The sequence below is a fragment of the Diabrotica virgifera genome, chromosome 3 (assembly GCF_917563875.1).
Source record: "Diabrotica virgifera virgifera chromosome 3, PGI_DIABVI_V3a".
Taxonomy (NCBI): domain Eukaryota; kingdom Metazoa; phylum Arthropoda; class Insecta; order Coleoptera; family Chrysomelidae; genus Diabrotica; species Diabrotica virgifera.
In genome coordinates, this window is record NC_065445.1 from 67,693,183 (window position 1) to 67,705,588 (window position 12,406).

Consider the following 12,406-nt stretch of genomic DNA (forward strand, 5'->3'; position numbering starts at 1 on the left):
CCTTTTTCAAATTGCGCAAGTTGTACTATTAATAATAATGTTAATAAATGAAATATAAATATTTTGACGTTTCACAATTTGACAATTCACTTTTAACTGCAGTGGCTGCAGTGCCTTGAAAATTTTAAGGCACTAGTGCTTTAAAGTAGCATTTTTAACGCTCCTATGGAGTGCTAAAAATTGCATTTTTAACACGGTTGTAGAAAAAATAATTTTAAATTCGATATATTTACCTGTACAGGTGTGCTGCGCAGTAATGAACGCAACCTGTATCAGTAGCCAGATGGCCGGTACGGTGTTCGAGGAAGCATAGGCAATAATATTATATTAAAGAACCAGTTGTCTTAAAATTTAAAATGCTTTATTTAATTATATTTACCTATATTTATTATAAGTACTGGACCAAGAGCTAGCAACGTCGGAAAAAAAGTATTTTAAATTTTAAGACAACTGGTTCTTTAATATAATATTATTCCCTATGCTTCCTCGAACACCGTACCGGCCATCTGGCTACTGATACAGGTTGCGTTCATTACTGCGCAGCACACCTGTATAGGTAAATATATCGAATTTAAAATTATTTTTTCTACAACCGTGTTAAAAATGCAATTTTTAGCACTCCATAGGAGCGTTAAAAATGCTACTTTAAAGCACTAGTGCTTTAAAATTTTCAAGGCACTGCAGTTAAAAGTGAATTGTCAAATTGTGAAACGACAAAATATTTAAATTTCATTTATTAACATTAATATTAATAGTACAACTTGCGCAATTTGAAAAAGGTGGTTTAAAAGGTTATTTAAAATTTAATTTAAACTGTGTTATTGCATTTTTAACACGTTTGTAGAAAAAACAAGTTTATGTAACGGTATAATATTTTCGCTAAGAATTTTTAGACATTCTCCTCGAGTGTAGACAACCAGTTCTACCTTTTACGGGTCATAGGTTTTATGGTTTCAGCAAATAACAATAATATTGTATTTTATAAATTTATAACGTTTGTAGAAAAAATATTGTATGATATACGTGTTAAAAAGTACATTTTTAATGTGAATATTTCTTACTTACCGAGCCGAGATGTGGAACGTAGAATTTATAAAAAATAATATTTTACACTAGTGAGAAGAACAAAAATCACAGTATGCTATGAATTCACTTTTGACCGGTAAAAACAAACACAGAATGTTTTAAATAATAATGAAAAATTATGATTATGTATAATTTGCACTAGTATAAGACAGGAATGTGTTACGATAGCAGTAGCCGTTATTTTTTAACTGTTATTTCACTAAAGCTGTTTCACACTGTTACATCATTTTCATAATAACTGAAATATTCAGATAGCTGACTACTTTTTTAGTTATTGTAGACCTATAGGAAGAAAACCTACCCGTGTCCTGTCTAGAGTTCACGTCCGTTTTTTTAATTATTAACAATTTAATTTGTATGTAATTTCTACATACATTACATATCAGTGGTCGTTTGCCAAAAGCAGATATGTCCATTTTTGGTACTTTTCAGGGGAGCAAATTCAAATTTCCACGAAGGCCATAAAATTACAGTTTTGTCTTATATGTCAACTCACATAAATAGCTGTATAAACATTAAACTCAAAACCAAATATGATATTTCTAAAACTGTGATTTTATGGACATCGTGGACATTTGAATTTGCTCTTCTGAAAAATATCGAAAGTGGACATATATCGAAAGTGGACATATCAGCTATTGGCAAACGGCCACTCAAATATGCAATTTTATTATTTATTATAAATGTATTAATTAATAAAGGGTCTAATTTGTTTAAACATTCCTTGAAAAAAATTTTTTTTTTCATCATTAATTATCATAGAAAAAGTCGAAGTATATTTTAATAAATAAATTATTTTACCTTATTATACCTTAAAAATGGATTTTTGAGAAAAGATTATTTTTTCAAAAATGGTTTAAAAAAATTAGACTGCGTATTTATTAATAAATGTCTAGAGTCTAGACAAATTCCATATTTGTAATGTACACAAAAGTACATACAAATTAAAAGAAGAAATATCAAAATCCATTGAGTAGATTCCAAGATATAGAAAATGGTAAGAGTTTTAAGTTGCTTTTTTAGTTTTCGAACTCGTGCATTTTTCGGCTCCCGCCAGGTAGCTGACAACTTTTTTAATTATTGTTGACCTATAGGATGAAAACATACATGTTTCCTGCCTAGAGTTCGCGTTCGTTTTTTAATTATTAGCAATTTAGTGCAATTAACGCAGAAGCTCCCCCCTCACTTACTCTGACTAGTCATCATTTGAACATTTTTAAAAATTCGAGTAAAATATCATCTTTTCGAATATGTAAGAAGATGTTTTCTACGGTCAAAATTTTTAAAGTTATTCTAAATGTTTATAAACTAGTATTTTTTACTATATTAGATAATTTTTTATCTTTTCTTAATACATTCTGATAGTATCACTTTTCTACTTTCATTTGGCATACGCAGAATTGTCCTATCTTCGTTATTTTCTGTCATTTGTTCTTGCAAAACAAAAGTCTCTGGGATAAACAAATGGAATACCTAACTTTTAAACTAATTAATGGATGGGTCGCAAATTTTAAGAGTTTGTTATGTACCTACGCCAATACCCAACTTTGAGTGAAGTGAAACACTACAGTCCTAAGTTAGTTTTAGTAAAAGTTATTAATAAATAAAAAATTTCAGTTATTTTACAGTTTACGAAGCAACAAATTAACTTTTTGACTTTCAAAAATCGTCATTTTGAAGGTTTTTCAATGTTCTAAAAAATAAATTTTGTAATTTTATGTCAACTATTTAGCTTTTAATTGAGTGCAAAAAATGGAAAAAATCGCATTAATTGCACTAAATTGTTAATAATTAAAAAAAGCGAACTCTAGGCAGGAAACATGTAGGTTTTCATCCTATAGGTCAAGTCAACAATAACTAAAAAAGTAGTCAGCTACTTTGATATTTCATTGTACCGAACATGGTCTATTTCTTGCCTATTTCCCTGGAGTATTATATCAGTGCGACGACACGAATGTTATTTACTTGTAATAATACAGTTTGAAAATCCCAACTCTAATTCGATGTCCTACTGTAATCTTTAGTTGTGCAATATTGAAGTGTTCTAGTGTTCAGTCAATGGCTCACCGTCTTTGCCGAGATTCTGGCGGCCCAATAATCACTAAATTTATGACTTCCGTACTTTTTGAATAAATAGTGTTAAGTTTAAGATAACATAATGCTATGTTTGTTTTATTTTTGATATGAATGCAATTTGTTGTATTCTATTTAGAAACGAATGCCCACTTCTATTTCATTGATGGATGAATATACTATTTTTGTTATTCGATTTTAATTTTTAAATACAAATATTTTTTGTACAGTATTCTTGCCACCCCAGGGGCATCATTTGATAGGGTCAGGGGAGGCAGTTGCCCCCTGACCCTGAAAGTGACTGAAATTTACAAAAAATACTTTCAATTTTCATCATTAAATCATATATAATGTATTGTATATTATATAATGCTTGCCCCTCCCCCCAATCAAAATTTCAAATGACGCCCCTGTGCCGCCCTCTCACAATTTGCCGCCCTAGGCAGCTGCCTATATTGCCTAATGGATAAAGCAGCCCTGGATACAGGGTGTCAAAGTTAAACTTTTTTTTTATTTATTATTGAATATTTCCTGACAAGTATGAGATAACAACATGAAATTTGGTATGTGGGGGTTTTTTGGATCGATAAAACTAAATTTCCTTCCAAAAATTATGTATTGCCTAGAGGGCGCCACATACGCCTTTCAGCACTCATTTATTACGTTCAATATTTTTTATCACCCACTCTGTATAATTTTGACATTAAAATTTTTATTCTCCTATTAGTTTTACTTAAAACAGATATACTTATTTCATCTCCCTAAACTCAACCGTTTTCGAGATAAACGCATTTTAAATCTGCGATACACCATCATTTTCAGCATAATATCATGGTAGTTACACCCGAAAAATAACTTAAAACCATAATAATTGTGCCAGTTTTCAAATTTATCTCATTGCATCGCAAATTCCATTTGAAGAAATTTGCGATATATTTTTGGATAATTTTATGGTTTTAAGTTATTTTTATGGTGTAAATACAATGATATTTTGCTAAAAATTATGTTGCACCGCAGAATTAAAATGCGTTTATCTAGAAAACGGTTGAGTTTAGGGAGATGGAAAAGGTATATCTTTTTTAAGTAAAACTAATAGGGAAATAAAAATTTTAATGTCAAAATTATACGGAGTGGCGGATAAAAAAATTTAACGTATTAAATGAGTGCTTAAAGGCGTATGTGGCGCCCTCTGGGCAACACATAATTTTTGGTAGGGAATTTAGTTTTCTCGTCCCAAAAAAAAACCCACATACCAAATTTCGAGTTGATATCTCATGCCTGTCAGGAAATATTCAATAATAAATATAAAAAAGTTTAATTTTGACACCCTGTATCTCGGTTATTATAAACTTTGTACTAAGGTAAGTAAGCTTAAATCGGAATATTTTAACCTCAGGAACCTGAGGTTAAGCTATGGCCCATTCTTTACCAAAGACCCTGTATAATGCACAAAAATTTTAAGACGATTCGTCAATTAGTTTAAATTTTATTCAATTTGTTTATCGCAAAGAGCTTTTTTTCGCAATGTTATTGTTCAGAAAATATTAATGACAGAGCAATTATGTGGAAACCAAATGCAAGAATAATAGTTATATTTTTAAAGTATTGAAAAAATCATTAAAAAGTCGTTTTTATCACTCCGAAAAAAATTTAGTAAAATAAAGTCATTTTTGGCTTCTAAACAATTTGAATAACTTTGTTAATATTGACTATAGAGTAAATCTACTTTCGGATTTCAAAAGCTGGTATTTTTATACGAATTTTCAGGAAAAAAACTTTTTGCCCAAGTTAATTATGTTCAAAGTTAGCCACTTTTATTATTTAATTCGCAGTTACTTCTATATACATCAAATTCTCCTGTAACAGTGTTAGTTACCATACTACTCCGAAACGGCTTGGCCAATTTTTATAAAATTTTACACGCTTATCCTGTAGGACGTTGAAAAGGTTTTAATCTATTTTTTATACCCATAAGTTATAAGGGGGGTTGCCCCTTGACATTTTTTATATTTTTTTGGACACAATTATCTACCTTAATTTTATATGATGTAGAATTAAAAAATACATACAACTCTTAATTTTCACTCTTCTATCACCAACCCCTATTTGTTAATAGCCATCTATATATTTACATCTATAAAATTCTCTTGTCACGGTGTTAGTTTCTATACTCTTCCGAGACCGCTTGACCGATTTTTATGAAATTATATATGTATATTCGGTAGGTCTTAGAATCGGTCGTAATCTATTTTTCATATCCCTGAGTGATAAGGGGAGTTCCCCCGAACATTTTATAATGTTAGGTGGGGTTGTGTGGACATAACGTACTATATAAGACTACGAGTACCTACAAATTAAAAAAAATATGATCAAAATCCATCAACAAGTTCCAGCAATATCAATCGCAGCATATGTTTGCAGAATCAGTTTCATTCTTTGAGTGCACGTATTTTAGTAATTCCCCTCCACCGACCACGAATTAATTCCGTTCGGACGCAATTTTTAAAGCTTTATTAACCACTCTGTTGAGGTTAAAAGTTTACTCAAACTTTTACAGATAACCTATATATCTTCAACTTCAAAATGGCTCTAGTTAAGTTGCTTAATTGTTATAAACAAAGTAGCCGTCAATTAAATAAAAAAAGCGGCTAACTTTGACCGTAATTAAACTAGGCAAAAAGTTTTTCTTTGAAAATTCGTATAAAAATACCAGTTTTTCAAATTCTATTGTAGTTTTAGTCTACAGTCAATATTAACATAGTTGTTCAAATTATTTATAAGTCAAAAATGACTCTATTTTAGTAAAATGTTTTCTGAGTGATAAAAATGACTTTTTAATGATTTTTTAAAATGCGTTGAAAATATGACTATCCTTCTTTCATGTTATTTTCACAGAATTGCTGTATCATTATTATTTCCTGAACAATAACATTGCAAAAAAAGCTCTTTAGGATAAACAAATTGAATAAAATTTAAACTATTTGACGCATCGTCTTAAAATTTTTTGTGCATTGTATGGACTGTTTGACTAAACTTTTCATGCAATATGAAAGTCCTAAATTCATTTTCGCAAAAGTTATAGCAAATTTTTTATTTTCGAAATTTTAGTTTTATTTTGCAATATCCGAAGCAACAAATAATCGGACCAAAATTCAAAAAACGCTATTTTAAACCTTGGCTCATCTACAAAAAAGAAAAATATTATAAATGAGACATTTAATTACCTTATTTTTACCTGTAGCGATTTAAACGAAAAAACTCTCATTTTAGACCCTTATTTTGTTAATAACTAAATTTCTCGTCCAAACTATCTCGTCCTATTTATAATGTATTAGGTATATAGTACCCAAAAAATCCATTTGCAACCTGGCTGCTCAAGTGTCCCGAACATGGTATATTTTTGCCTTATTTCCCTGGTGTATTATTATCTACTACTATTATTATTATTATACAAGCGAGCAAGAAATAAAGTCATTGATATCAGAAAGGAGAAAATATAAAAATAAAAACGAACAACAATACAAAAACGTAAATAAAGCAATCAAACAAAAAATCAAAGAAGCGAAGAATATATCAGTTTGATGAACCATGTCTTAAAATATTTTTGTGAGTGATTTATGAGTGTCTACAAAAAACAAAGGTATTTAAAAAATGCTTTGGCACTAGAGAGGCATTATTTACGATACAAATACTCATATAACTGATGTTCGAGATGTCAACTGTGGCGTATTCATATATCTAGTTGACTTGAAGAAAGCCTTCGACAAAATACAACACAGAAGGCTTGCAAACATATTACGGAACACAGAAATAGATGATCAGGATGTGAGAATCATTACAAAATACCAGTAGGTATGTATAAGAAAGCCATAACTCGAGTAGACCAACAAAAATCTAAAGAGATTCCAATAAGAAGAGGAGTACGACAAGGATCTCTACTATCTTCTTTAATTTTAACATGTGCTCAGAAAGGATATTTAAAGAGACACTAAAAGACATCAATGAAGGCAAATTAATGAACGGAATCCTAGTGAATAATCTTAGATATGCAGACGATACAACCCAAGTAGCAATTTGTCGACGCGACAACGTTGTCTACCGCGTGGCAACGTTTTCTTACAACGTTGTTATTGCCTAGAAGACGACCCTATTCTGCACTGATTTGGTGGACGATTTTTGAGTTGTCTTGACGTTGCCTAGGCAACCTCCTGTTTAAGCAACATCGCTTCGTAAGCGTTGCATAAGACAACTGAAGCGACTATAAAAAGCACCTGCGCGTGCAATGGTTGCTCAAGGAGTCAGACTAGTTATGTTTTTTACCTATATTTTTAACACCTGTATGGTGAATGCGAATACCAAAAAGTAAACTGTTTTGGCATCGTATTGGGTATCTAAATTTATATAAATAGATAAAGGACTTATTACCTGATGTGAAATTTATAAACGCATCTCAGATTACCGTCAAATATGGATATTTCACCTTTAAAAACACACGCGCTCCTTTTTTTATGACATTTTTGACAAAAAATACGCAAATTTAAAAAATCAAATTTTAATATAAAAGTCAAAATTTATGTTAAACATGTTCTGTATAAATTTAATGTATTGATGGTGCTTTTAAAGGTATCAGAAAATGCCTGCATTTTTTATATTCTGTGTTTTCATTTTCTTTACATCCCAAAAATCTCAAGTAAAACCAAAATGGCGCATTAAACAATATTACCAATATTACTAAAAAATACCTTATTACCAACCTTAGACGGATAGAAGTCCAATCGCCAACCAAACCCGGCCGCGCCGACTATCAAAACCATTTTAGAACGCACCCTCTTATTGGGTGACAGAGGTCATGTGACCAGTGTCAAAAGTGTATCATTCTCCTTAACAGCGTTGCCACATTTAGTAGATTTCTACTTTTTTGATAGATTTTTGATATTTTTTAAAAAATTCTAGTAATCAATATTTTTTAGTAGATTTTTGGTATATTTCAACAGAATTTGATCCATTTTTTTCGAATCATGAGGAAACTATAATAGGTATTTTTGAAAAATTTAAACGCAGAATGAAAGACTGCATTATTTAGAAAAACCTAAACTTTTTTTGAACAAGATATTTGGAATTAAAAGTCACACTAATTTTTTTCTTTTTTCACCTCCGTAACTCAATAAAATAAACATTATAGAAGTTTTCAGGATCTTTCGGTCCTCGGTAATAACGTAATCTTTCTTTTTGCGTTTAAATTTTTCAAAAATACTTATTAGTTTTCTAAGGATTCGCAAAAAATGAAAACATTTAATATACATTGAACATTTTAACAGACGACATTTTGCGCCTATCCCCTTAAGTTAGCTGTTGTTTTTATTATAAAAATCCCAAATTTATCCCAAAAATCCTTAAGTATATTTCAGTTTTTGATTTAGTAGATTTTAGCTAAAAAATGGTAATTACCAGTTGGTGGTTTGGAATAATTAATTTTCCAATTTTCTGGAATTCCTCTTGGGACATTTAGGACGGATGTGCATATCACTGTATTACTGTATTTACATGGCCTAAAAAGAATCTCCTGATTTTGTGAAAACAAAACTACTGAAAGAGTAAAAACTGACCTGGCAACCCTGTCTGCCAAAGCTGATACAAAGATTAAAAGGTTATCAAATCTCAAATCTGCTGATAAAACAATGGAATGGAAACAGCTATTAAAAAAAACAAATAAACAGGTTGTTAAATAAATCGAAAATTTCCATCAAAATAAAATATATAATAATAAGAAAAAATAAGGTTATAAACGAAATTCTTTTTCTCCTCTGGAAGTTGCCGCAAACGTGTCACACCTCTAGAACAGCACCTAGGGTCGTGACGTGACAGACAACTACTCAACTCTTACAGAGTCGGCCAGGGCGTAAATTAGTTTAGCATTATAACATTTTTAAGTCGTTGCGATTGTTGAAAAAACTGAACTGTGATATGTAGTTGTCACAATGGTAATAAATTAGTTGCCCGTATAACTAAAACTAAAGGTATTACTTAACGTTGTAACATCGTAATGTCAGTCGGGGTAGGGGACGTTGGCCGAAACAACTGAAAATACTCCTGGACAACGTTGTATACAGTGCATTTGTTTGTACTGACAACCAATGCGTCGAAAAATTGCTATTTGGGAATACTCCTTGCGGACGGCAGAGAAGGGCTGCAAATTTTGGTTGATCGCACTACGCAATATTTCGAGAGGTATGGAATGGCTCTGAACACAAAGGAAACAAAAATCATGATTGTCAGTAAGAACAAGATTGAAGACAAAACAATCTACCTTAAAAGAGCTATCTACTATAGGGAACTTGCACATTTTTTTATTACATAATATTGTTCAGTTTTAGTTTAAAAATGAGATTTTAAAAATGAGATTTGTATTTTAAAATAGTTCAAACTACCCGTGATGTCGCATAGTTGAACTTTATGGTTATAATTATATTTATTGTTATATTTAGGTGTATTCTTTTCTTCTTCTTTAGTTTATTAGCCTCCACCTACTTGGGTATTTGACCAGCTCATCGTCGCGGAATAAGGGAAAAATATTTATATTCTAATGATATTTATCGTATGTCATTGTAATAATATATACAAGTTTGTTGAGATTGGAGTTTGATACAGTTTTTGGAGGAAAGTAAAGAAGGTTTACTACGAGAAATAAAAGGAAACACTACAAGTGTTGTTTAGTCTAATTTTGTAAAATACAAATTTTCTATGGATTTAAAATAGTTAAAACGATCAAACGTATTTTCTACTGACGTTTATAATGTCTAATTTAAAATTACATATAATTTTGTTTACTTTGTTGGTGCAGAATGTAAACACACAACCATATGACGTCAAGACGCGTTTTGGGCTAGCTGCAATAACTGGAATTTAGAATCGTCTTTAGGGGCCAAACGGAACATAATAGTCCATTCTTTCACGGTTTTTGCTCTAAATTTTAAAGAACTGCTTGGATTGACATGAAATTTGGCATACGTATAGCTTACATGCCAAAGAAAAAAAGTGATATTGTGCCGATGTGTGCTTTTGCCCTGGGGGTGGCTTTCACCCCCTATTGGTGGTGAAAAAATATATGTCCAAAATAAGTCCGGAAATGGGTAAACTGACTAATTTTAAGTAACTTTTGTTCTATAGAGCTTTTTCGCCAAGTCAACACTTTTCGAGTTATTTGCGAGTGAATATGTTCATTTTTAACAAAATAACCACATTTTTAGACGCTTTTTCGCAAATAACTCCAAAAGTAAGTATTTTGTCGAAAAAAACGTTCTTAGCAAAAATATAGCTTATAAAAAAGTAAAAAAAAATGGTGTACGAGTTAGGTCTCTGGATCTCGTAGAACCGGAGTTAAGGCTAATGAAAAATAGATTCATATTCACCAAATTTCAAATAGAACATTTCGACGTGCAATATCCAAAAAATTAAGCACTTTTTGGGGAAAACCTATTATAACTTTTTTATAGTGTTTAAAATAAGCTTTATTTTTGTTTTTACAAAAAGTTTCTAGCAATAAAGTTAAGCAAGTTACGCTCAAAATAAAGTTGGTCCCTTTTGTTTTTTCAAAAAAAAAAAAAAAAAAAAAAATCGGGAAGACCACCCTCTAATTAGCAACTTAAATGAAATTAATCGTTACCGCTCCACAAAGGGGTAGCGAGTAGGAACTCTTCAAATTATTGAAGATAGTCCTATCAGGGAAAATGAATCAATCCCTGCCCCTCGCAGATTCCGGGGGTTTCCTGACCCGGGAAACTAGCACCTGTTTAGGGTCCCTTGTCCAGGGTTACGGATGAAGTCCACAACGGCAGACATGGCGGAGAAGCGGAGCTTCGGTACGGTGTGGATGGCGGAAGTGGCAACCCTCGATTATAGGGGTAATATAGAATCAAAACCGTAGCGTCTGATCCAGAATGGACGGCTACGAACAGCGTCTGACCCAGAGTGGGCGGCTGATATAAAACTCACCAACCCGTCTAGCCAGCGTGGTGTTTTAAGGCTACTCATCCTTCCAACTACATAGAAATGGCGAATACTAAAACGAACGGATATGGTCCCCAGGTGGGTACGGTATGTTATGCTAAGTCCCACACCCAGAAAAGGATCTGCCTCGTGGAATCTGGGGGAGGCAAGAATTCGCTTAGTACACACAAAATGCACATCGGAACATATAACATCAGAACGATGAGGACAGAAGATAACCTAGAAGAGTTGCAAGAAGAACTTAAGACCATAAAATGGGACGTAGTAGGCTTATGCGAGACAAGGCTTAAAGGCGAAGAAACGACTCTACTAAAATCAGGGCACACTTTGTACCAATACAATTCAGGAAATAACCAAGGTATAGGAGGTGTAGGCTTTTTGGTACATAAAAGAATTGAAAACTTGGTAACTAAATTCCAAGCGATTTCTAATAGAGTTGTCTATCTGGTAATAAAACTAAATTGTAGATACAGCATTCAAATAATCCATTGTTATGCGCCAACTTCTTCTGCAGATGATGAAGAGGTAGAACAACTTTATGAAGACATTACAAGAGCCAGAAACCTAGAGAAAACATATTACGTAATAATTACGGGAGATTTCAACGCTAAAATAGGAAAGAACGAAAATAACAACGACAACGAATATATTGGAAATTTTGGACTGGGAAGTAGAAATCACAGGGGTGATATGCTCGCAAACTTCCTCAGCAAAGAAAAGCTATTCTGCTTAAACACATTCTACAAGAAAAAGATGCAGAGAAAATGGACGTGGCACAGCCCAGACGGCAAAGTAAAGAATGAAATTGAGTTTATACTCTCTAACTTCAAAAACATTGCTAAAGATGTTACTGTACTAAATTCTGTCGACACTGGTAGTGACCATCGATTAGTTAGGGTGCGAATAGAAGTAAATACGAAATTCGATAGAAGAAAATTATTAACACAGGATAAATTACCAAACATAGAAGCACTCGAAATGAATCAAGAGGAATATCAAAGTGAACTAAAAAAGAAACTAGGACCTTTACCAGTATTCAACACGAAAGATATAAATGAAATAACACAAAATTTAACGAATGACATAACATCAACTACAAAAAAGATCTGTGGTAAAAATAAAAATCCGAGAAAAACGAAACTTAAACAAACAACACTGGATTTAATGGAAGAAAGAAGAAGAACATCTAAAGAATTACCAGAATATAAGGCTATCAACAATAAAGTTAAAAAGAGCATAA